The sequence below is a fragment of the Pseudonaja textilis genome, chromosome 2 (assembly GCF_049901715.1).
Source record: "Pseudonaja textilis isolate UNSWEBS1 chromosome 2, rPseTex1.2, whole genome shotgun sequence".
Lineage (NCBI taxonomy): Eukaryota > Metazoa > Chordata > Lepidosauria > Squamata > Elapidae > Pseudonaja > Pseudonaja textilis.
The window spans coordinates 27607332-27634749 of record NC_141991.1 but is presented as its reverse complement, the minus strand read 5'-3'; the positions used below and the strand labels follow the sequence as shown (position 1 = coordinate 27634749).

Here is a 27418-nt window from a genome sequence, read left to right as displayed (position 1 = left end):
TGTATAAAGATTTATTGCAAGCTTAAGCTCTCTAAAAGAATCAGAACTACAATGGTCAAGGAAATTAGTGGGAGTTAAGAATAAAAAGGAATTCAAGGTGGGTTGGACTTAGATTTCTTGTGGGCATACAGGGACTCGTGACTGATGACAAGTTTGACTCCTCCCTCGGGTTCAGCCTGGTCATCTACAAGGTCTTCTATTATAATTATGAAGAAGCAAGACTTTTTCCTTTAAGTTAGTTCACATGGTCATTCATACATGAGATCAGTCTTACATTTCATAAGGCTTTGGTGATTATCTCTAACTCTCTACATGAAGGCAGAGTACAACTGTAATATGCAGTGTAAGTCTTGTGGGTGAATTGTAGCAAACCATGAGTAGCTAGCTACAACTTCAACCCAAAAATTGGAACTTTAATTAGGAAGGAAGCACTGCAATGAAACTATAAAAATGAAAATAGAAATTCTGAGCCTTTGAAATGGAATAGACCATGAACATGAAGAAAAATAAAACCAATCAAGGTAACAGAAAGATTCAGGACAGGTCTTTCTATCTTACTCTTAGAATAGGTGTCAGCCTTCAAGATTTTCTCCCTTTGCTTTGCATCTTTCGGCTGTCATAAGTAATGCGGGGAGGAGGGGGGAATAGTTATGGGATGTGAGCTGGAGGTGTTACAAACCAGAACTGTATAAGCTGGGGGGGGGGTACATTCTTGCTTAGGTTTCTATCCTATGCTATGCGCAGCTGCAACTCTTTATCAAACTATGTCAAGGTCAACGGACAGAAGCCTCATCACCACCTGGAGATACCCACATGATGATTTACACAACTTTTAATTGGATGAGCCAATTGAACTATTGGGGGTGGGAACATTGCCATTACTTTGTATATGTGATTTACGTGCCCATTTTTTTAGATTCAGAATTCTTTTGTTGCTACCACTTGATTTCCAGTAAAAGATATCTTTTCTCTGATTAAAGGAGTCTAAGTATTTCTTTCTTGGATTTTGAATGGAGCACCAGCTGACAATAAGTATGTAACAAATATATCTCATCAATTACAAAAAAATAATAATGAAGCACTTCTGAAAAACCTTGCCAAGAAAACTGCAAGGACTTGTCCTGGCAGTCTCTAATTTGGACATGAGTAAACATAAGGAAAAACAAAACTCAACAAGAGTATTAGATACAGAAGGACAAGTTTTCAGAATCTGTCAATCAGTCACAGGCTCTTTCATGAAGAAATGCTAAGTTAACTCTTTATTATTAGAATATAACAACCTGCTCTCTCTCTCTCTCTCTCTCTCTCTCTCTCTCCTATTATTATACAGTCATTAGAAACAATTTGTCTTCATGTGAGGCTTGTACCAATGTAACTGAGTGATCATTGTGCATTCAAGTGGAAAGCAAATGTGAGAAATCAAGTTTTGATGTAGTGTTTAACAGTGTTTGTCAATGAATATTTCTTAAGAAGGATTTTTCAAGCCCTCTTGAGCCATAATAAGATCATGCCCTCTACTGAGAAAGCAAAGAGTATGCATAATACAAGAGAAAGCAAGCCTCAAGAGAGCAAACGAAAGAAAATAACTGCATTCATTATCACAATATGAAATGAAAATAATTTATGCTCAATCACAACAATTTTTTTTAAAAAAGAAAAGCTCACTTTTTGATATATAATAAATGCTACGTTGTTGTAGGAAATTAAACTTTAAAACATATGATCAAAACCATAGCAATTAAAAAGTTCAGCCAGGTTCCTATTTAAATACACCAACTGAAAAATATACCTAACATCTATTTAATCACAGTTGTACTTAACAGAAGAGACTACTCAACTACTTTCAAATTTCTGGTCCCTTCTTACCTCCTCAATAAGGAGAAGGTCTGACTGAATTCAATGGCATTTAGTTTTAAGTACCATAATATGCATCTATAGGACTATGCAGTATATTAACTAGTATTGGGCAGTTTATATAAAGGCTCAGAAAACTTAAGTAGCTGTTTGGTAGGCACAGAACAACATGTATATATAGTGTGATCCCTCTGTCACTTCCTTCTTTTCAGTTTATATGTATTACGTTCAATCCTTTTTTCTTAACCAGTTAAAGCTGTCCAAAATTCCACATTCTACAAAAATATCTCCCTCTTCAACTAGATGATGGCGGAAAAGACTGTTAAATCTAAATGATTTTAAAAGTCTGTTAGTTTTTATCCCCTGCCAATTTAGATTTCATATTAGGCTGGCCATCACTACAGTGCTCTTCTACATGCCATGAATCAATCAGTATTCCAACACAGAGAGAAGAGCCCTCCGATTCACAATTTCAGTGGTTAAAATTGCAGAGCATCAACTCATTGTGGAATAATGAGGATTCAGAAACAGATTTTTTATTGAGGTTGAAACTAGGAAACTAAATTCATACATACATAGCACAAGGAGAAATAATTATATTGTTCGCTACTCCCATGAGTCACTCAAATTTTAAAGGGATTTGATTATGTGATAATCATTAAAACATGCTTTGCAATAGATTAAAATTAATATATCAAGCATTAAAGAAATTGTGACTCTTTGACCATTTTAAGTAGGGCAGGAACAGCAATAGTTGCCGAATCCTGTATTAGTTGAAAAATTAGGTGCTACATGGAAAGATACAAGCTCAAAGAGACATGCCATAATCTACTCTGTGTATGCCCAAATATTATTAGAATCTTAACTCATTCTTTGCATCTGTCTTCATGCAAAAAGAAACTATAGCTCAACCCACCAAAAACATAACTGTAAAAGACAGACCAGAAATAAAAGTTAAAATCAGCAAAAAAATATAGAAAGAGAACACCTGTCTGATCTTGATGAAAACAAATCACCGGGGCCTGATGGATTACATCCCAGAGTTTTAAAGGAGCTGGCAGAGGTCATCTCAGAACCACTGCACCATATCTTTCAAAAATCCTAGAGCACCGGGGAACTACCAGAGGACTGGAAAAGAGCTGGTGTGGTTCCCACCTTCAAAAAAGGGGAAAAAAAACAGACCCAGGAAACTACAGACCAATCAACCTAACATCAATGCCCAGGGAGATACTGGAAAAGATAATAAAAAAACAAATCTGCCAACATCTAGAAACAAGTAAAGTAATAACTAGCTGTCAGCACGGGTTTGTTAAAAACAGATCATGCCAAACCAATCTTATTTCATTCTTCAACACAGTGACTAAATTAGTAGACCAGCAAAATACTGTGGACATAATATATTTAGATTTCAGCAAGGCATTCGACAAAGACCACAACCTACTTCTTAGTAAGCTAGAAAAAAGTGGAATAGATAGCACCACCACTAGATGGATTCGCAACTGGCTGGCAAACGGTACTCAATGAGTAATCCTTAATGGGTCTAAGCCTACATGGAGGGAAGTAAGCAGTGGGGTGCCATAGGGTTCTGTCTTAGGCCCAGTACTCTTCAATATCTTCATGAACGACTTAGATGAGGGAATAGAAGGGGAACTTACCAAATTTGCAGATGATACTAAGCTGGCAGGAATAGCTAACACCCAAGAAGATAGACTAGAACACTGGGCTATATATAATAAAATGAAATCAATGTAGAAAAAAGTAAAGTCCTACACTTAGGCAAGAAAAACCAGAGGTACACATACAGACTGGGTGAAACCAGGCTCAATAGCAGTAACTGTGAGAGGGATCTTGGAGTCTTAGTGGACAACCAGCTAAATATGAGCCAGCAGTGTGCAGCAGCAGCCAAGAAAGCTAATGCAATCCTAAATTGTATTAACAGAGGGATACAGTCAAGATCAAGGGAAGTACTAATACCGCTCTATAAAGCCTTAATAAGACCACACCTAGAGTATTGCATCCAGTTTTGGTCACCACATTATAAAAAAAGATGTTGAGACTCTAGAAAAACTACAGAGAAGAGCAACCAGGATGATTAGGGGACTGGAGGCTAAAACAGATGAAGAACGGTTGCAGGAACTGGGCTTGGCTGGTCTAGTAAAGAGAAGGACCAGGGGAGACATGATACCGGTCTTCCAATATTTGAGGGGCTGCCACAGGGAGGAGGGGGTCAAGCTATTTTCTAAAGCGTTTGTAGGCCAGACAAGGAATAATGGATGGAAACTGAACAAGGAAAGATTTAACCTGGAAATAAGGAGGAACTTTCTGACAGTGAGAACAATCAACCAATGGAACAGCTTGTCCTCAGAAGTTGTGGGAATGCCATCACTTGAGACTTTCAAGAGACTGGACTGCCATTTGTCAGAAATGGTGTAGGGTCTCCCGCTTGGGCAGGGGGTTGTACTAGATGACCTACAAGGTCCCTTCCAACTCCGATTACCTGTTATCTGTTAACCTTGGCATCTGAATGACAGATGGAAGGGAAACAGCAACAAGAAGTCATAATCACATGTATCCTAAAAATGGTTGCTCCTCAATAAAAAAACAAAACACAGCCATCTCTAAGGCAAGTAGGGAATTGCAGGCAAGGATGCATGTAACAGGCAGAAAACCCAGTATATAACATAATTGAGGCCACAGACTGATCCTGATTTAGGAATCTGTGGCAACTTTCTCTGAAGCAGAAGTTTCCAAACTTGGCAACTTTAAGACTTGTGGACTTCAACTTCCAGAATTCTCCAGCCTGCTATGCTGGGAGTTGAAGTCCACAAGTCTTAAAGTTGCCAAGTTTGTGGGGTGGGGCTGCTCTAAAGCAAGTGGAACATCAGAGACAATAATTCACTGTAGACACTTGATGGGGACACTAGCTATGTTTGTTGCGATATCATAGTCGAGAAATTGTGTCAGGGACAGCAACAAAAAAAATGCAAATGACCAGCAGTTTGCAAGGAGTATAAATCCTTCTATTCCCCACTATCCTTTCAGAGCTGAAAAAGCTTCCTGGATGAGAAGCAAAACATCTTCAAAGAAAAAACAAGAAAGTCTACTTGCCTCTGGAAAAAACCACCTTTGGGACAACCATGACCTGGGTGACTGAGAATCTTCCTAGTATGATTTGATTGCTTATTGTACTCTATGACTATCATTAAGTGTTGTACCTTATGATTCTTGACCTTGATGAATGTATCTTTTAGGTATAATGAGAGCATTTGCACCAAGACAAATTCCTTGTGTGTCTAATCACACTTGGCCAATAAAGAATTCTAATTCTAAAGACTTTTAGCTATACCAGAGGTAGGGAAACTTGGCTCTTTTATCACTTATGGACTTCAACTCCCAGAATTCTTGAGTGAGCCATAAACAGTCCCATTCAAGTCAAAAATTGATTTCTCCCACAACTGAAAAACCAGTAGGCCAGGGATGGGGAACCTTTTATGGCTCACTCAGGAATTCTGGGAGTTGAAGTCCATAAGTGATAAAAGAGCCAAGTTTCCCTACCCCTGAGCTATACAATTTGAGATGAACACCCTTGGAATAGAGTGGGAGTAGGAGTGGATTTCCAGAGAAAAAAGTGCAGATTACAGGAACCAAGAGCACTATTTAGGTGACCCCGAGAACACAGATAAACCTCCAAGTGCCTCAACGACCCTTTAAAAGCATGCAAATGATCAGCTGTCTGCAAGGAGTATAAATCCTTCCATTCCCCACTATCCTGTCAGAGCTAAAGAAACTTCTTGGATGAGAAGCAAAATGTCTTCAAGAAAAAACAAGGAAGTCCAGCTGCCTCCAGAAAAAAGCATATTTGGGTCAGGGACAGAGGTATTTATACTTTTGTAAGATCACCGGACTCCATAATAACACCTTGCCCAGGACATGCAGAAAGACTTGGAATGGTGGCAGGTTAAAAAAAAAAAATCCTACAAATAAATTCATCTGGTGAAGACTTACTACAGCCATGGTGGTGCAGTGGTTAGAATACAGTACTACAGGCTACTTCTGCTGACTGCCGTCTGTCCAGAAGTTTGGCAGTTCGAATGTCACAGGCTCAAGGTTGACTCAGCCTTCCATCCTTCTGAAGTTGGTAAAATGAGGACCCAGATTGTTGGGGGCAATATGCTGACTCTGTAAACTGCTTAGAGAGGGCTGTAAAGCACTGTGAAGCAGTATGTATATAAGTCTGTGCTACTGCTATTGCTACAGCTCACATGAGATCAGGAGGAAGATCCTGGATAAGAACATTGGTTAAGTGGCCAATGGTCCTAAATCTTTTAAAATGGAGTCAACACAAGAGAATTTTGTGTTATTGGTCCCTTGCTGTCACAAGGACATAATGGGTAAATGGGAGAGAGATGCCAGTAATTAAAGTACTGCAGATGCACTGGAAATAATAGCAGAGGGATGGAACTGAAAGTCCAGTTTCTTTTTTCTTCTGGGCTCTGGCCTTCAGAATCAGAAAACATTCTATTTGTGCATGTGGGGTGGTACCCAAGGATTGATGTCTTGGATCTGCTGCAACAGTGAAAGCTTAAATAAAGAACAAAATCTTCTAAGAGTGGAGAAAAGGACAAAAGTTGTCCATACAATGGACAAAAGTTGCCCAGATTATGCAGTAGCAATGGATCTACGCCAGGGGTGTCAAACTCGATTTCATTGAGGGCCACATCAGGGTCATGTTTGACTTTGGGAGGGTCAGGGGGCATGGCTGTGGGGACGGTGTGGCCAGAGGTCGTGACCAGCTCGATGTCACTCATGGAGGCTCCGTTTTCAGCTGTGATGCCCTCCTGCAGCCCTCTACCAGCAAAAATGGAGCCCCCAAGTTCCATTTTCACTGGCACAGGGCTGGAGGCTGTCGCAGCTGAAAACAGAGTGCGGGTGGGTCACGCACAGCTCTCCCCAGCTCCATTTTCACTGGCAGAGGCACTGCAGGCCCATCCTTCGCTATTTCCAGGGCAACCCCATGGGCCAAATCTAAGCACCCCACAGGCCAGATCCGGCCCATAGGCCTTGAATTTGACACCCCTGATCTACACTAACCATAGAGATAGTCTTTGGGACCAGAATTTCCATAATTAAGTGGTATGACTGCACTGTTCAGCACCAAGAAGCCCTGTAGTGCTGGCTGCAATCATTAACTGAATCCCACTGTTGTAGGGCGAGGCAAATTCCTGACAGCTTCCCACAACCAAAGTCAGTTCAGGGTGGTAGGCAGGTAAGTGGCTGCTGCTGATCAGGCAGGGGAGAATGAGAATGTGCAGAGGGAGGTACCAAAAGAATTGGAGAGGGTATGCGAGGGTGCAGTGCAAGTTGGGGGGGAGAGTTGTGTGAGAATGTGGCGAGTCAGGGAAGGTGCGCAAGTGTGTGAAGGGAGGCACGAGGAGCACAGCATGGGTCAGCGTGGGTGCTGGAAACACCATTCTTTCAATGCTTTCAAAACTTCAATCACTGAATAAACAGTTTTAATAAACTGATTAATAAACTCATTCTTAGAGCTGAATAGTAGTTGAATAATTTACCAGAACAATTACAGAAAAGAAAATTCTAAAAAGCTGCTAAATGAGACAAAAAAGAGAGGAATTTACTGTAGCCTCATCTTTATACAGTGAATACAGTTCCTGCCAAAAGTTCCCAACGCTTGTGAACTTTGTGGAGCACAATGAAAGATTGTGAACTTTGTGGAACACAATCACATACAAAACCCATACATGTGAAACACAAAGCTTATTATGAAAAAAAAAACATATATTTTCATAATTCCCAACATTATGACCAAGACAGTGCCTGATATACTTGTGTTTTTAAACTTATTCCATCTTGATGGCCAGAATGCATATTCAATCTTAACTTTAGATCTACATTTCTATCATATTTGATAGAAAAACAATATTAAAACAAAGAAGCAAAAACACACAGAGACAAAACCACTATTTCCCTTTCCACACAATTATTTAAGAATCTTTATTATTGAAAATTTACTCGAGCAGATTCCAGAAAGATTTATTTGATCTTATCTAACCTGATTTTAACAGCTAGTCAAGATGCACCCTATAGTAAGAGATTTGCTGAAATGCTCACTATTTTATCCTTTATCTGATTTAACCATTTTTGCATATCTGAAATACAATGAGTAATTTAACCTCCGGAATAAAATTTAAAAAATTAATCATTACAGAAAATATGTCATTTCATTATGTCAAAGATTTCATTTCAGCTGTCAAATAAAACTGTATAAAATTACCTTCTCTTATTTTAAATGTTACTAAAAATATAAAAAAAAACATCTATATTACTGGTATTTTATCTGTTAAATCAGGAATTTAAAATGTGTCTTGAATGCAAGATCACCCCTAAGGCTCACATTAATTGCTAAGGACTACACTCTAACAGTAGGACAAGACAGAGAGGTTTTCACATGAATTATGCATCTGCAAGGCTGAAGGCATACATTTTGCCCTCTAAAATCTTCTATCCCTGGTACAAATAGGGGCCCATATTTTTGCTTCCCGTTGTAGTTGGGCCTAATAATCATTTTTGGCTGTGCTGTGTTAATTACATGTGAATAATTGGTACTATCATTTTCGATGCTGTACTGTAATGGATAGGTGTCTGGAAGGTGAGAGATAAGGAGGGACAGTGACAAAATTGGTATGACACAACCAACTCTCATCCCTAAATATCTGCATGAAATGTAATGGAACAAATATGAAAGGGCTTTAGCTATAATGAAAAAAAAAACAGAGACCTACAAAAGCTGTAACCCATTCCTGTTAGTAGACGAGGTGTCAATTTTTCTCCCATTTGCTTAATCAACTGCCCAACCAAAGAGGTAGTTGAGTCATTCTTCTTCTTCTTGTGCCATATCTGTCATTGGACATTGGTGATCATGTTGGCAATTCTATTTTTATCAACACGAAAAAGTGCTGCTGAGTTTTGTCTAAGCCAGTCCCTTAGATTTTGAAGCCATGATGTTTTTCTCCTGCCTGGACCTCATTTGCCTTCAATTTTTTCCTGGAGGACTAAGTGAAATATGTCACATCACACATCCAAAATATCCAAACATTCCATTTTGTGAGTCATTATAAAGACCTTCAATTACTTTAAAATACTATTTACTTGAATAATAAGACTGCTAATAATCTTAGAGAAATAATATGGAATCAATAAAATAATGTATCCAGTAAAATGCAAGAGAGGTAAAATTTACCTTGTATGAAATTGTACACCCGACACTAGGTTTTTAATTTAATTTAATATACAATTTCTGCTCAACTCTTGGGAATTTATCATAAATTTATTATAAAACAAAAACAGGAAAAACTAATTTTGAGGATAGTCTTCTGAGTCACACTTTCTAAAGATATTTTTCTTCATACACACACACACACACACACACACACACACACACACACACAAATACTGTACTCATCCCATTCAATATATTATATAAAAAGCAAGTAAGGAATAAGAAACAGAAAGACAAAAATTAAGACAAGTTAAGAAAAATAAAATATAGCTAAAGCCACTTCATTGTATCTCTTCTTCTCTTTCTATCCTTTCACCTACCAACACATTCCAACAGCTCTGCATTTTGTTTGCCTCTTTTCATATTAACAATTCCTTACCTCCCTCACTATATTCTTTGCAGTTATCTTTCTCAGTATACATTCTATGCTATGTCTTTCTCACACTCACTTTTCTAGCATCAGTACAATAATAAATTTCCTATCCTAGAGCTGTTCACTTCATCATTCCACCCAACATAATTTTTATACATTCCACTAGTATACATTCCACACATTTTTCATTCTTCTCCTAATTGTTTCCATATCCCCTCCATCCTTTCTATAGACATTAATCTAATAAAAGAGAATATATATGGCTCAGAGTTAAACTGTAAAGTCCTTGGTGTTCTCTGAGCTTAATTGGTTGCTTGTAGCTGTTTCATTACCCAACTAGATAACATCATCAGCGCTACTGAGTATGGGTTTCACTGTTTATATACAGTAGCTGGTGTTAATAGGGGTATGTTTTTCTTCCTCAATAGTTCTTTGATCAGAGTATTGTTTTATTTTTGTTTGTTTGTTTGGTGTTAATCCTACTTGATTGTTGGCTGCTGAAGGAGATGTGTCCTGATCTTTTTGTTTCCTTCTCAGAAAACAAAAGTTGCCTTTTACAACACTTTATGTTGTAGATGATTCTAGAGAAATTAATCTAACAAAGAAGTAACAAATTTTACTGGACAATGTTGAGACTGATCTGAAAGTGGATTTAAAAATGACAGGCTACAAGAATGATATGGAAAAAGATGGTACACTGAATGTACAAATGAAACCAATTGATGTCTTCATAATTAAAAGAGATGCACAAATAACAAATCTTTTCATATTAATAAGACTGACATGGATTAATTACCTATTTTGGGGTTACAGAAGAACTTGTTAAAAATTTGAAGAATGTTGTGCAAAGGGACAAAAGGAGTCAAAAGAAATTCTAGGACATTATTTGAAGGGATAAAAAATCAAAATTATTAAAAGTAAACGGAAGGAATATAAAGCTGGTTTATTTGATTGAAGTTAAAATAGGTATATTGTTAGCTCTGATAACTCTTAATGGATTTTGCTGACCAGAACTGAACAATGAAGCATTAAGGCATGTTTACAGATAAGAAATGGAATACGGGACGAAGAGATCATTTGTTATATTTTATGAGAGGTTAATAAGTTACTAAAATTGTTCATAGGAGAGATAATTTCTTTAAATATTGTTTTCATTTTCTTTATTGTATTCTTATTTTCCTTTTCTTTTTATTTTCTGCACTTCTTTTACTTTTCTTTTTCTTAGTTTGCATTATTTTAATCTTTTTAAATTGTAATGTTTAATAAAATTAAATTGCTTCCCCAAATTTCTGATCTTTTTATTATCATAATTCAATGAGGGGAAGCATGAAACTACCACCAATTTAGGAATCCTTATTATGATACATACAACAATCTGAATACCACTAATACCACTTTTTCACAAACATTTTACAATCTTTTTTCATAAATAAATTATATTCCCATGGCTCTACTTATCAATTCCACTCCAATATGAATCCAACTTCATTCAAATCAACCACATCCTTTTCCTTTATCTTAGTTTTCGTAAGTGCATGTGTTACTTTTTTCATCCATTTATTTTTTTTAATTAATTCTTATTCTTTATCATATGTTCTTTTCACATTTCAAGTTCATAATCTTCCATATGCCGTGGTTATTAAGATGTGGACTCACAGATATTGACTTGCACCCGCCCATCATGGCTCTGATCAACTACTGCATGCATTTATAAGTATATATGCTTAAACGAGTTTGAACTATATTTCATTTTTCTGCGTGTATGATACATTTAATTTCTTTTTCTTACTGCATCTCATTCCTTTTCTGTACTCACCATATCACTGGTTCCCCTAAAAGGGAACAGCGCGCTAAGTATGTATGTTGCACTTAATCATTTGACTGAATGACTGAAAGACAAGGTATAAGATTTCAGACTAAATATATCTGGTTCAGATTTTATTATGCAGTTTATACATCACAAGAGTATTAAACACAAAAGGTATGCATGCTTCGGTAATAGTTTAATTTCAGGGAGAGAAAGCACAGCTATGAATCCTTTTAAGTATTTGCCCAACCAATCATTTCTGAGGAAAGCAAGAGGTTTTATTTTAGCTGAGCAACTTCTCAGATTCTGGTCCTGTAATGGTAACAGGGCAAACTATAAAAAGCTTTTTTTAAAAAAAAAAAGGAGAAAGGATTTTAGATAAACAGCAATGATATCAAAAGATGCTACTAAAACCATAACTGATTTGTAGATTTGCATGTTTCTAGCTATTACATTTCATCGCAAAAAGACATACTTGCTATGGAGATGAACATTGCAGATGATCTACAAGCAATCTAAGAATGTCCTGCATTGCTTGGGATAGAAGATAATTCCCTCCAGATTATGCCTCTGCTGCACAGAGAATAACATTATAATATCACCAAAATTAGATCCTCTCAAATGCTGACAACCTACATCCTGAAAGCACTGAGTCTAGAATTAGTCCAAAAGATGTCCCTACCTTGCAACTTTCAATGTAGCTGAAGGGTCATTTAATTTTTTTCACATGGCAGAGTGGCCACCTCATATTTCATATGGCCTCTTCTCATTTAGCTCCTTCTCTCTGGAAATGACTCTCCCTTGAACTACATTTGGAATCTGATTTCATAAAGTTAAAAAGGATTCTTTTCTTTTTTCAGAAAGAAGCTGGAAGAATTGGACTTGAGCGACGCCCAACGAATAATTTAGATTATCGTAGAAATAACATTCACTGAGCTGACTGCTTTATTTATGTATACACATGTTTATCACTTGTTGAATTTTTATTGTTATTTCCTATACCGTTACTGTAGTCCTCAGCTTATTGTGGCAATTGGGATTGGAATTGCTATTGCTCCATGACATGGTGGTTAAACATTAATATCATATGATCATGTTGTTAGCAATGGCAAATTCTAGTAGTCCAGTTTGCTGTCTGGACTACATGAATTGTTAAGTGAAGTCCTCACATCACTATGATTTCTGACTTCCCACTGGCTTACCCATTGACTTTGCTTGTAGGAAGCCAGTAAGGAACAATGGAAATAACAAGAATAGTCAATAAAGCTGCAACCTTGACATGTATGGGAAGACAGGAGAACAGAGGAGATACATCTTAAGTATCTTACGCCACCATCAAACAGAGTAAAACAGTTGAATAAAAGAAGATGTTTTTCCTTCAGAAGCAGTGGATGGTTCAAAAGAGAGGAGGATAAGTGTAGAGGCCCATCAAGACCAAGTGCAATGTACAAAAGAATTCAAGAACTCAACATGCTGGCCATTAAGGGAAACAGAAGAAATGTCAGAGAGAGGGGACTTAAGATAGAACTGTTGATGCATAGCAGTAATAGTATAAAGCTTAGTATATGCGTAATTGTCCTAGAGTAATAGGTTCTATAGTAATAGGTAATATTAAGAGTCTATTGAATAATAATAGTGTATAATACAAACTTCAGAGTAATAGTAATTGAAGAGAATACAGCAGAACCTCTGGTCACGAACGCTTCTGATCATGACCAAATCCTGTTTCAACCAAAAAAATTGACATTTTTTTGTGTGGCCGATTTCCCCTTCTGTGCCATTTTTTTGTAAGCACCAAATTTCCAAAATTAGGTTCAGGTCACGATCAAATTTGTTCCAAAGTTATGGAACAAATTATGGTCATGACCAGAGGTTCTACTATACAGAGTAATAGCAACTGTCACAGTAACAGAATAGTGATAGCAATAGAAAAGAATATAGGAAGCACACATATATCACTTTGGTACGTTTGTTTTTACATCCCTCACCCCCAGATCTCCAATCCTCATAGGAGTTATGAAGAAACCATCTGTCCAGAATCCAGTGCTTTTTGTGTCTCTCTTGGGTTAATCCAATTGAGCATGGTTTGAAAAAAAGACCTATGACAGGGATGCTGTGACACGACTGTGAGCAAGCTGCGACGGCTAGAACTATGAGGACCCGCATTCAGCAATATTGCATCTTTAAATAGTCACTGAATGAATAGCCATAACTCAAAGAATACCTATGCTTCATTTAGATATAAACACATATCAACCCTCCCACCTAAAAATAGCTAATGTTTGCTATGTTTTTACTTGGATTTCAAACACTTTCTAGAAGTTTATTCATCTTAAGGCTTATAGGGTAAAGTAAAATTATAAATCTCAAACTAAGATTAATAACGTTCTTGTTTCAAGATGATGAGACTTCATATTAATTAGCTAATTTTAGAAGACTCCGGGGGGGGCTATACAAAATGGTTTGGGAGTTATACATGGCCCTATATGGCCTCAGTTTATGCATGCATCCCTGTTTTATTAATTCAAATGTTCACAACACATGCATTCCTAGGTTATTAAATTTAAAATATTTGCAAAATAATGTTATCTTTGAACAATAAAACAGCAGTTTATTCCTGTCGTAAGGGAGTGACACTTTCCCGTTTAATGTGCTCAATCTCCCTTTCTTTGAATTATATATGCGACTCTGTCTTCTTTAAAAGTGGGGGGAGAGTATAATTTTCCCTTATAGGAAAACATTTTCCTTATGCAACAGATATCATTATCCCCAGTACTCTTCATTTATTAGCAGAAGATCACTGGTCTGTCATTGGACAAAAGATTTAATAAGAACATTAATGTCAATGCCTGGAATGCACTACCTGACTCTGTTGTTACATCCTCTAACCCCATTCCTTTAACCTCAAACTAACCACTATTGACCTCATCCCATTCCTAAGGTCTGTAAGGAGTGTGCATAAGTGCACCATCATGCCTACCGTCCCTGACCTATTGTCCCCATTTATTCGTAGCTATTTCCTGTATTCTTACTCATGTTTATACTTATATCTATTATTGTGTAAATGACTGACAAATCAAAATAAATAAATAAAAAAAACCATGATCCAAAATCTACTTTCTCTCAATATTAGCATGCTTTCTAATATGTGTGCACGTGTAAGAGTGAATGCATTGATTAGTGGGTCACAATACCTTAAAATCTGGTAAAAATCAGGTGGATATATCAATTGATCATCATCTGCCTGGATTGTGGAAATTTCCTTTTACAGCTGATTAAATCTGCAATGGAATACATAATCAAATCACTATTACAGTAATAAGATTTTGCCCTTAGCAAAATAATACAGGTTGTACAATACTAATAAATCTCCAGCTTATTAGAACCCAACTGCTTAAGCTTAACCATCATAAAGCTTTTTTATTTGCAAAATAAGTTTGAATTATATGAAAAGTACATTCTAATCATATGTAGGGAGAACGGAATGCACCTCAGGATCTACTTAAAGACTATATACCCGTGATGGCGAACCTATGGCACGCATCCCAAAAGTGGCACGCAGAGCCATTTGTGCTGGCACGTGAGCTGCAGGCAAACTTACCTCACTGCGCACGCGCATGCCTCACAGCTGATTGGGGGGGGGTTGGTTGGTTTGAGGCCTTTTTCGGCCTCCCAGAGGCTTGGAAAAGGCCTCTGCAAGATTTCTCAGGCTGGACCCGTTTCCTCTGGAAGTGACAGAACAGGCTTATAATTCAGCCTGAAAGGCCTCGCAGGGGCTTTTTCCAAGCCTCTGGGAGGCCGAAAAAGGCCTCAAACCAGCCGAAAAATCAGTTGTGAGGTGCAGTGCAGGTAAGGGGGCGGCGAGGGGGGGATTGCGTGTACATGCATAGGGGGCGTGGGGGCGCACATTGCATTCTGGGTGCTGGCACACGAGTGCGGTCGCACTGGCGCACTCACAATTTTTGGCACAGGAGCCCCAAAAGGTTAGCCACCACTGCTATATACCGTTAAAATACTACTACTAACCAATCTTGACCAAGTTCATAATTTTTATTTTCTTGGCATCAATAACAGAATGTCGGGAAACTCTCAGAGCAGCCCAACAGAGTAGCATCTGCAGGGGGCAGGCAAGAGTGGGTCAGAATGGTGAAAAGGATATCATAATGCAAGCTCTTCCTTTGTGATGCCACATGCATGCCCAAAAGGGGCAGAACCTGTGCCACCATACCACCCTGTTGTTTTTCAAGATTCAAAGCGGACAGATCTTGAAAAAACTACCAGCTCAATGTACAGTATAAGCAATATGAAACATTTTAATTTGTAGTAATAGCTTGATATCAACAATAATCTCGGTGTTTTGGGAAAGACCCACCTATAGAGCAAACTCAAAAGCATAGATTCTGAGCAATCACTCTGTCCTTTCAGTCAATGGCAGTTTATTTACTTAGGAAGCATATGCAGCTATTCTTCTAAGCAAATAACTCTTGGTAGTTCACAATTTAAAAACAGATAAAAAATAACATACAGATTCAAAAAAATATAATAAATACAAAATTCAAAAGCTGTCCTAATCTTCAATCACAAATTCATCAAACCAGGTTCCACCAACAACCTTGTACCTATGGGGAAAAAAATCATTTTTTAACAGACACATTATTGTCAGTAGCAGATTCATCTCCATCAATATAAATTTTAACTTCCAGATAACATTAAAACACAGACAGAAATGTTAATGCCATAATCTGTATGCCCACATTGTAGTTTTGCTTCTTAATTAAACTATCTGAATATATATATCCAAACTGCAAAAAATGCACATAGAAATATTATGCAGTGATTTCATTAAAAAAAATTTCCTTAATTTACTAAAATTTCAAACAGTAATTGAATGCATATATAATTTAATGTTCAACATTATCTGTATTTTAGTAAATCTGTTTAAATTCCATAACAAATTGTGTACAGAAAAATTGAAGTTAAAATTTGGATTTATTAACTAAATTTTGCTTAATTAGATAAACTGACAAGCTCATTTTTTTCAGTTCAAAAATTATTAGAGTTAATAGTGTGACAAGGCCTCACAAAAGACATAAGAACATCGGCTATTAAAAATAAAGATGTACATGACTAAAGGTTACTATTTCACATTTCAAGAATAGATTGCCAAAAGCATATAAGTTGAATAAAATGTAAAATACATCTGCAGACAACCAATAGGAGGAGCTAATGTTTACAAAGCACATGGATTTTACAAATCTACAAAGTCTATTGTTAAAACAAAACACAGAAGATGCGCCTTTTCATTTATTCATAAATATTTCTTAACAGTTCTTCACTATTATGAAGCATTTATATTTATCTGTTTAATGTTAATTTACTACCACCACCACCCAAAAAAACCAAACAAACAAAAAAGGAAAACGTAATTTCAGTTTTAGTAATGTAGGTGCCACAGCACTAACCTTAAAAAAGAGATTTGTTCATTTACAGGTACAATGTCACAGCGCTATGCACAATGTAAACAAAAGACAATGGAATGCACCCCAGGCTAAGGATGTCAGCATTTTTCAAACACCTTTCTGGCTGTTGCATTTTATAGTGATGCAATTTGACCTACATTTCAGTGGCCAAAGACAGAGGGAGATAGAGAAAAGGAGATAGAAAAGGCAGCAGCGGTGGTGTTGGTGGTGGTAGCTGTGGTAGGAAGGTGTGTGCGAGACACACACACACAGAGTGAGAGACAGACAAGTTGACAGTGGGGAAGAGACTGAAATTGTTTATCCACCAATCCACTAACTGGGGTTTTAACTGATGCTACAAAAGATATAGAGTAGGAGCAGAAATCTTTTTTAAAAGTTTCAATGATAATAAAATATTCTACTTACATAATGTCACAAATATAACACTACAAAAGTTGAATGCATAAAATAAGGTCAGGGTATTTTATTTGGGGACAAAAGTAAATACCATCACTAAACCAAGCAGACTAATCCTAGAATAAATGCTGTAATGTGGGGTTCTTATCAATTTTTCACAAACATTATCATTAACACTTGCATAATTCAAATCTTATTTATTTACTGGAGATTTTTTTTTTTGCTTGCATAGAAACATGTTCACATTTCTACACCCACTATAAAGGCCATCTATAGTGGCTTTTCTTACAGCACCTTCCCAAAGGCAAACTGAGCTCAAACGTATTGTAGCTCAAGAGAACTATTGGTGTTCTCAACTTTGCAGGACAATAATCTTCATGTAAAGGAACTGTATGATATAGGATCTCAGTGTTGGGTTTTCCCTTGTTCATCCTATTGGTTATAGAATATGATCAAGCAAAACTTGTAAGAAAACCAAGGATAATGGAAATAGAGCCAGTTAGATCTGAGCAGTACTTCAAACTTCTTCAGTTAAGACAGACTTCCATATATTATCCCCTTCCTTCAAATTTCCAACTATTGGAAATCCCAAGCCACAAGGCTTTTTACTTTGGTTCAGTGCCCTCACTTTTGCTGGTTCTTGAAGGCAGATATACCACACGCCCTTTGGCGGAGAGTGAGTACCCATGTTGCACCAAACAGGGTCAAAACTGTAACACGTCTTCCTCTTCAGCCTATTTTAGAGAGCTAATCATAATGATCATTTACTCTGTTCCTGCGTGGGTGTCCTGGCTATACAAGCCATTGCCATGCATATTGTCTGCTTTTAGCTAAGAACCTTGCTATTAGGTACAGATAATTCTCGACTTGCGATCACAAGTGAGCCCAACATTTCTGCTGCAAAGCGAGACATTTGTTAGGGGAGTTTTGCCCCGGTTAACAGATAATCAGAGTTGGAAGGGATCTTGTAGGTCATCTAGTCCAACCCCCTGCCCAAGCAGGAGACCCTACACCATTTCTGACAAATGGCAGTCCAATCTCTTGAAAGTCTCAAATGATGACACTCCCACAACTTCCGAGGACAAGCTGTTCCATTGGTTGATTGTTCTCACTGTCAGAAAGTTTCTCCCTATTTCCAGGTTAAATCTCTCCTTGTTCAATTTCCATCCATTATTCCTTATCTGGCCTTCAGGTGCTTTGGAAAATAGCTGGACCCCTTCCTTTCAGTGGTAGCCCCTCAAATACTGGAACACTGCTAGCATGTCTTCCCTGGTCCTTCTCTTCACTAAATTAGCCATGGCCAGTTCCTTTAACTAATCTTCATGTTTCAGTCTCCAGTCATCTAATCATCCTGGTTGCTCTTCTCTGTACTTTTTCTAGAGTCTCAACATCATTTTTATAATGTGGTGACCAAAATTGGATGCAGTACTCTAGGTGTGGTCTTATTAAGGCTTTATAGAGTGGTACCTCACTTGATTTTGATTGTATCCCTCTGTTAATACAACTTAGGATTGCATTAGCTTTTTTGGCAGCTGCTGCACACTGCTGGCTCATATTTAGCTGATTGTCCACTAAGACTCCAAGATCCCTCTCACAGTTACTGCTATTCAGCCTGGTTTCACCCAGTTTATATATGTACTTTTGGTTTTTCTTGCCTAAGTGTAGGACTTTACTTTTCTTTACATTGAATTTCATTTTGTTAGATATGGCCCAGTGTTCTAGTCTGACAAGATCCATCTGGATCTTGAGCCTATCTTCTTGGGTGTTAGCTATTCCTGCCAGCTTAGTATCATCTGCAAATTTGGTAAGTTCCCCTTCTATTCCCTCATCTAAGTCGTTAATGAAGATATTGAAGAGTACTGGGCCTAAGACGGAACCTTGTGGCACCCCACTGCATACTTCCCTCCATGTAGACTTTGACCCATTAGGGACTACTTGTTGAGTACGGTTTGCCAGCCAGTTGCAAGTCCATCTAGTGGTGGTGCTATCTATTCCACTTTTTTCTAGCTTACTAAGAAGTAGATTGTGGTCTACTTTGTCGAATGCCTTGCTGAAGCAAAGTTTATTGCCTTGCTTGTCAGAGTTGTTACGTGAATCACTGCAGATGTTAAGTTAGTAACACAGTTGTTAAGTGAATCTGGATTCTCCATTGACTTTGCTTGTCAGAAGGTCACAAAAGGTGATCACATATAATCCTGCAACCATCATAAATATGAGTCAGTTGCCAAGCCTCTGAATTTTGATCGAATGGATGTGGGGATGCAGCAACGGTTGTAAGAGTGACAAATGGCCCTAAGTCACTTTTTTTCAGTGCTGATGTAATTTTGAACTAAATGACTGGTTGGAAGTCAAGGACTACCTGTAAAAACACTGCAAAAGTCTGTGCAGCGGCATAAATAGAATTCAGTCGATTCTGACAGACTCTATTTCTGGCCCAGATAGACCACTATTGACATCCATGAACCATGTATTTAATTCTGTATTAGCTTCAGCCATGTTGATTAGTCTTAGGCTTCACAGCCCTGCATATTTATTTAGGCTTAGGATGGCATTATTATATGCATGTATGCATGCATGACCATCATACTGGTGTCTGTACCAAGGCTCATAAATGTTTTAAGCAGTATAAACTGAAACAGCTGTTTTTATCTCCCAAACCTTTTAGCTCTAAATTTTAACCTCTAAATGTTACTCTCCATTTTCTAATCAGATAGCTCTTAGTGTTTATTACTTAGCTCAGAGGTCTCCAAACTTGGCAACCCTTCCTCTAGGTTTAGAAATAATTTTATGACTCAGGGTTTCATGGGTTCTCTTTAGCAATTTTGTACTTTTCTGTACTGTTTAGTTTTATATTGTTCACTTTTAGTGCTCATGTTTCAGGTAAACTCTGGACTATCTTCCCCTACTGCAATTTTAATGTAGTCCTACTTTTGCATTTATACTAGTCTTGAACCATAATAAAAGTTGTAAGCTATATTGTAACTCTTTTTATATCGTGTGAGAATCAAATACATAATTCTGCACTCAGAATTTTAAAACAACATAAATAAATAAAAGAAAAAACATTTCACATTTGAGAACTATTTACTTCTCTTAACATTTGATACATAAATCATCTATCTTAGTATCAGTAGTAACCAAGAAATAATCACATTTGCAAAGATGGAATTCTTAGACCCAAAGGAATTCCAATACTTTCCTAGAAGATATAGATTGTAACATTACAGGTAGTCCTTGAGTTATGACCACAACTGAGCCCAAAATGTATGTTGCTAAGTGAAACATTTGTTAAGTGAGTTTGCCCCTTTCTACAACTTTTCTTACCTGAGTTGCTAAGTGAATCATTGCATTTGTTAAGTTAGTTACATGATTCTTAAATGAATCTGACTTCCCCACTGACTTTGCTTGTCAGGAGGTTGCAAAAACCGATCACATGACCCTAGGACACAGCAACCATCATAAATATGAACCAGTTGCCAAGCATCTGAATGTTGATCACGTGACTGTGGGGATGCTGCAGCGGTCGTAAATGTGAAAAACAGTAACGTCACTTTTTTCAGTGCTGATGTAAGTTTGAACTGTCACTAAATGAACTGTTGTAAATCAAGGACTACCTGTATTTCAAGAGAGGGTGAAAAAGGACAAAAAGGACACATCACATGGTGACCCATCATGACTTACAATCATAATTCCAAGCTCAATTACAGTCATTACTGTACGTCAAAGACTTGTTACTGTAAAATGACACAATCGGTTTAAAAAGGAAAAGGAAAAATAGAATGCAAAACATACACTATAATCATTAATAAAGATCTTGGTTAAGATTTAGATCTTTAGCAGGCATGTGAAATGTGTAAGTAGGCGCTTCATACATTTCAGGTAAGCATTCCCCTGTGAATGTGCCACCATCAAGAAGGCCCTCCTATAAGTAATCAGAATAATCTGTGGTTTCTTGAACCTGTCAATCTCCTCAGAGGAATTATTAACCTGGAGGCTAATGACAAAAATGATCTGCTAGATATTCTGGTCTTGTGATTGTATTTGTTTGGACCCTTATGTCAGGAACAAGAAGAAAACTTTTAACTTGGCTCAGCAGCTAGCTGGAAATTAGCGCAAGTACTTGAATCCCAGTGTAACGAAAGTAAGGCGTTCAACAACTTGGTCCCTTGTTTTGAAGTTTCGCTTTACTCTCTCAGCCTCCTTTCTTGCTTCAGGCTGCCTTTTACTGCCCACTAATTATGCTCAGAGCTGCCAATCTCTCTTTAGCTGTTTTTTTCTGTACCTTTGCTTTAATTACAAAGTCACTGATAAATGAATTCACCATTAAAAGGGATAATTACAATTAGAAAGTACTTCTGTATTCCTTCTATTGTTTGACTGGTAATATTGAAATGTTCTCATTTGTTGAAGCCAGAGGTTGCTCTGAACCTATGCTGTGTAATATGGAATCCATCATATCAGATCTACAACCATATTTGTAAACTGATAAGATGCTTTTTGAGTCAATTGTAATTCCTGGTGACTACATGCACACAACCAGACAGTTTCTTTGGCAGACCTTCAGAAATTGTTTGCTGCTGCCTTATTCTGGGATGTGTATTAACTTTCCAGTTTAGCCTATATCCCCAGGACTTCCTGGTATTTTCCTACCTACCAAGTACTAATCAAACCTGACTCTGCTTAGCTATCAAGTCTAGGCAATACCTGCTTTACATCTTATTAAAAATTAATTTAATGTGTTCAATTTACATGGCTGCTCACTTGTCATGACAAGCAACTCTGGGCAGCTAACATCAAAATACATAAAAATACACAAAGACCATTATGGCAATGGGAAAATAACTTGCGTTAGCACAAATGAATAGCTCCTACAACATCCTGGCCCAGTGCCAGAGGGAAGAACCATTTTCAGAGCCTTTTACAGAGCATTGGAGTCACAACTATCCAACTTCTTTGGGAGTGGGTGGAAGTGGTGAATGCTGTTCCATAGGGCACAGCAATATAGAAGGCACACTTCTTGGATTACATAAACCAGAAAGAGTCTGGTAGCAATTTTTTAGATCAACGATTTTGCTTAAGGCATAAGCTTTCATGAGCTGTAGCTTATTTTGTCAGATGCATGGAGTAGCTAGCTAGATTAATGTGGAATGTGGATACACTAGGATGAGGGAAAAGCGGATGGGAAGACAGAATAGTTATAACAGATAAGATTCCTTAGAAGGCAGATAACAAACATCTATGTAATTAGCCTTGTGCTTGTTAAGTCTTTCTTAGATAACCTGAAACCTTTTGATATAAGCTCAACTTTGTCTAGATCAATTACTTGCAAAGTTTTTGTTCCAAAATCACAACTTTTGAGATTCATGATGAAATGTCTTAAGAGAGGAAAATGCTTCATAATAGTTTGCCTCTGTTCTGAGTTTTAATCTTAAATTTCTGTCTACTTACATTAATGGATAGATGGTGAAGATGCAAATTTCTTTTATGTCATCCTCTTTATCTATTCTCTTACAATGACATTAAGGAAGTGAACTTGTCCCATAGTTATGTCCAGGTTTAGATTGGTGGCTGGATAGAAGTTTATTGTTTGTTTGTTATCTATCTATCTATTTATCTATCTATCTATCTATCCATCCATCCATCCATCCACCCATCCATCACACTGGTATCCCCTCACAATTACAGCACACACACACACACACCTTAGCTTGCTTAGCCTAAGCAAGAAAATAATAAATAAAATGAAATATAGAAACATAAAAATAGAACAAATAATTTATTGATATCAGGTCCAAAAGCCGCCTTGAAAAGCTCCAGCTTTTTCTAGAAAGTGGAAAATGTTGGGCAAATCTCCAATTGGGGGCTTATTCTAGAGAGCCAGCCCCATCACTGAAAACCAGTGCTCCCCCATTCCCATGTGATCAGTCTGCAAAGTTAAGTGGGAGATTCAGTCCTGCAGATTAACCAGATACCAGGCCATAAATGGCTTTATAGATAAAAGCAAACTTTAAATTGCACCAAGAAGCAAATAGGAAACCACAGCAGAACCTACAAAACAGGTATAATCTGTGTCCACTTTTGTGAAGACCTGGGGCCCATTGCATTTTCCCCCACTGAAGCTTCTTTAAAGGGTGGTCTTTAAAGGTAGCCCTCTTTAGAGTGTGTTGCTGTAGTCTAATTGGGGATGGGGTGGGGGGTGGGAGAGTAATGGAGTTGTTAAGCCATGGTAGTTATGTCCCCTCATTGTAAACATAACAACTGTTATGCCAGCTGAAACTTGGCAACGGCTCCCCTGGTCATAACGTACCTGCTGATCCATCAGGAACTATGAGTCCCAAAAAACAAGTTGGGGACCTGCTCCATTCAAGGACAGTGCAACTCTACCCACAAACAAAATAGGGGGGTCACACAGGAATACTGGTGTCTAAACAATAGTTCTGTCTTGTTTAGGTTAAAACTTTTTTTTCTGCCTTCTAAACCCACACAGCCTTCAGACACATGGGCAAGACTTCAACAGCAACTGTAGCCTGGGCTAGGATCATGATACACAATAGGATATCACCAGTATACGGATGATACTGGATTTCAAATGCTGAATGACCTCCCAGTGGCTTCATACAAATCTGAAATAACAAGTGGAAGAGAACCAACCCCTGTAGCATCCACCAAGGGAATAACCATGGGTCAATCTCTCCATCCCAACAACTGCCTATTGCAAATGACAGCTTAGGAGGGTATTTTGTGTAACATACTGATATTTCTCAACTTACAACCAATCATTTAGTGACCATTCCAAGTTGCAAAGCGACTTACAACTGGTCGTTGCACTTATAACCATTGAGGCATCTCTATAGTCACATGATCGAAACTGGGGCACTCGGTCACTGGCATGTATTTATCAAGGTTGCAGCATCCTGGATACTCATCCTTTGCAACCATCTCTCTCTCTCTCTCACAATGTGTGTGTGTGTGTGTGTTGTAGATGTGTGTGTGTGTGTGTGTGTGTGTATATATATATATATATATATATATATATATATATATATATATATATGTGGATCTTTGGTTGTTCGGTTTCTCCCGCGTAAGATTCGAAGTATCTAGGCAACATTTCGATGAAGTCTCATTCATCATCTTCAGGCTTCTGTCTTCGGCTCTGTGCTTCTCAGAGTGATGTGAGATTGCAGCTGCTTCTTCCTTTTAACTGATAGTGGGGGTGGGACTTGATTGGGTGGGGGCTTGGCTGTGTTCTGATTGGGTGGGGGTGTGTCCTCATTGGTTGGGGGTTTGGCTGTGTTCTGATTGGTTGGTTGGCGTGTTCTGATTGGTTGGAGGCGTGTTCTGTTCAGGTGGGGGCTTGGTTGTGCTCAGGTTAGTCTTAGTTGCTGGGGGATTTGAGTTGGTGAGCTGTGATCTTGCTGTTTGGTTTCGAGTTCGTGGTCGTGCTGCATCTTCATAGTGGGTGTCGGTTTGCTTCATGTATGGCTCGGAGGGGTTTGAAGTGGGTAGTGATGCAGCTGCAGTGCAGCTTCTGGTCCATGGTCGTGTCTCATCTTCTGAGTGGGTGTGAGTCTGTTTTCTACATGGAAGTGTGGTGGTGGCATCTTGTGTGGCTCTCATGGGTGTGGGTCTGGTGTCATTCTTCATGTTAGGTACTCGTCTGTTCATGAGGGCGGGTTTCCAAATGGCTGGAAGGCGGGAGGTGTCATCTCGTTTGTTCATGCTGTGTGGGCGTTTTTCTATCTCTATGGCTTCTCTGATTATTCTGCTGTTGAAGTGTTCGGTTTTGGCGATAGTTCTGGTATTTTTAAAATCAATTTCATGTCCTGTGGCTTTGAGGTGTTGGACCAGGGAAGAGGTCGTTTCTTCTTTTTTGATTGAGTTCTTATGTTCTTCAATGCGTGCACTTATTCTTCTGTTAGTTTGTCCAATGTATGTGGTAGGGCAGGCAGTGCAGGGGATTTCGTATACTCCTTGGTTTTCTAATTCAATTTTGTCTTTGGAGTTTCTTAGGATGGTGGATATTTTTCTGTTTGTGCAGAATGCTGTTTTGATGTTGTGTTTTTGGAGGATCTTGCTGATTTTGTCTGTAGTGCCTTTTATATATGGGAGGAGGGCTTTGCCGTTTTCTTGTTCTCTGTCTTGGATTTTGGTTGGGGTTTCTTTTTGGATTAGGTGGGTAATCTTCTTTCTTTGGAATCCATTGGCTGTAAGTACGCTGGTGAGAGTGTGTAGTTCGGTTTTTTGGTGTTGTTCATCGGCTAAGCATTTTGTTCTGGAGATGAGTGTCTTGGCTACGGAATTGATCTGTGCTGGGTGGTGGTGTGAGAGTGCATGTAGATAGCGGTTTGTATGTGTTTTCTTCTGGTAGATGGTGTGTCCTAGGGAGCCATTGGATCTTTTGTATACCAAGACATCTAGGAAGGGAAGTTGATTGTTGGCTTCTGTTTCCATGGTGAATTGTATTTTGGGGTGTAGGCTGTTGAGGTGTGTGAGGAAGTTGTTCAGTTTTTCTTTCCCGTGTGGCCAGATTATGAAGGTGTCATCTACGTATCTGAGCCAGAGTTTGGGTTTGTGGTCGTATTTTTCTAGAGCTTGTGTTTCAAAGTGTTCCATGTAGAGGTTTGCGATGACAGGTGAGAGGGGTGATCCCATGGGTGCTCCTTCTATTTGTTTGTATTTTTGTCCATTGTAGGTGAAGTATGTATTGGATAGGCAGTGGTTGGTCAGATCTAGGATGTGCTTGGGGGGGTTGTATTTGTTTTGGATGGCTGTCAAGGCTTCTTTTATTGGCACTTGGGTGAAGAGGGATATGACATCGAAGCTTACTAGTAGGTCGCTGGGTTGTAAGTTTTGTTTCTTTATGATCTCGATGAACTGGAATGAGTTTCTTACGTGTGAGTTGATGGATTCTGCATAGGGTTGTAGTTGTTTGGCGAGAAATTTGGCCAGGTTTTGTAGAGGTGAGCCTATGGAGCTGACTATTGGTCTGAGTGGGGTTCCTTCTTTGTGTATCTTGGGGAGACCGTAAAGCTTAGGGCATCTAATCCTTTTGAAAGGACCTTGGTTTCAGCTTCGGTGAGGATCTTGTCTGAGATGTTGTGCACTGTTTGTTTCATGTGTGGCTGTGGGGGGGGGGGAGGAGTTGGTTTCTGGCGTTGTTGTAGTTTTCTGAGTTTGTTGGTGTGTGTGTCTGTCTTGAGGGTGGTCTTTGTTTCAGCTCTCCAGACAGCGAGTTGTTTGGATTTGTCCCAAAGTAGGGGGTGAACCAACCACTGCCTATCCAATACATACTTCACCTACAATGGACAAAAATACAAACAAATAGAAGGAGCACCCATGGGATCACCCCTCTCACCTGTCATCGCAAACCTCTACATGGAACACTTTGAAACACAAGCTCTAGAAAAATACGACCACAAACCCAAACTCTGGCTCAGATACGTAGATGACACCTTCATAATCTGGCCACATGGGAAAGAAAAACTGAACAACTTCCTCACACACCTCAACAGCCTACACCCCAAAATACAATTCACCATGGAAACAGAAGCCAACAATCAACTTCCCTTCCTAGATGTCTTGGTATACAAAAGATCCAATGGCTTCCTAGGACACACCATCTACCAGAAGAAAACACATACAAACCGCTATCTACATGCACTCTCACACCACCACCCAGCACAGTTCAATTCCGTAGCCAAGACACTCATCTCCAGAACAAAATGCTTAGCCGATGAACAACACCAAAAAACCGAACTACACACTCTCACCAGCGTACTTACAGCCAATGGATTCCAAAGAAAGAAGATTACCCACCTAATCCAAAAAGAAACCCCAACCAAAATCCAAGACAGAGAACAAGAAAACGGCAAAGCCCTCCTCCCATATATAAAAGGCACTACAGACAAAATCAGCAAGATCCTCCAAAAACTCAACATCAAAACAGCATTCTGCACAAACAGAAAAATATCCACCATCCTAAGAAACCCCAAAGACAAAATTGAATTAGAAAACCAAGGAGTATACGAAATCCCCTGCACTGCCTGTCCTACCACATACATTGGACAAACTAACAGAAGAATAAGTGCACGCATTGAAGAACATAAGAACTCAATCAAAAAGAAGAAACGACCTCTTCCTGGTCCAACACCTCAAAGCCACAGGACATGAAATTGATTTTAAAAATACCAGAACTATCGCCAAAACCG

At 38.4% G+C, this 27418-nt stretch overlaps 1 protein-coding gene across 5 annotated transcripts in view; it reads right to left on the bottom strand.

Annotated features, from left to right (window-relative positions):
* ATXN7 (ataxin 7) overlaps positions 1–27418 on the bottom strand; it is a 129735-nt gene that overhangs the window by 89642 nt on the left and 12675 nt on the right. For all 5 annotated transcript variants that reach the window (XM_087923601.1, XM_087923603.1, XM_087923600.1 and 2 more), the window contains exon 2: positions 14526–14612. The gene's annotated coding sequence lies outside the window, so the exon portion shown is untranslated. The remainder of the gene's footprint in view (positions 1–14525; positions 14613–27418) is intronic.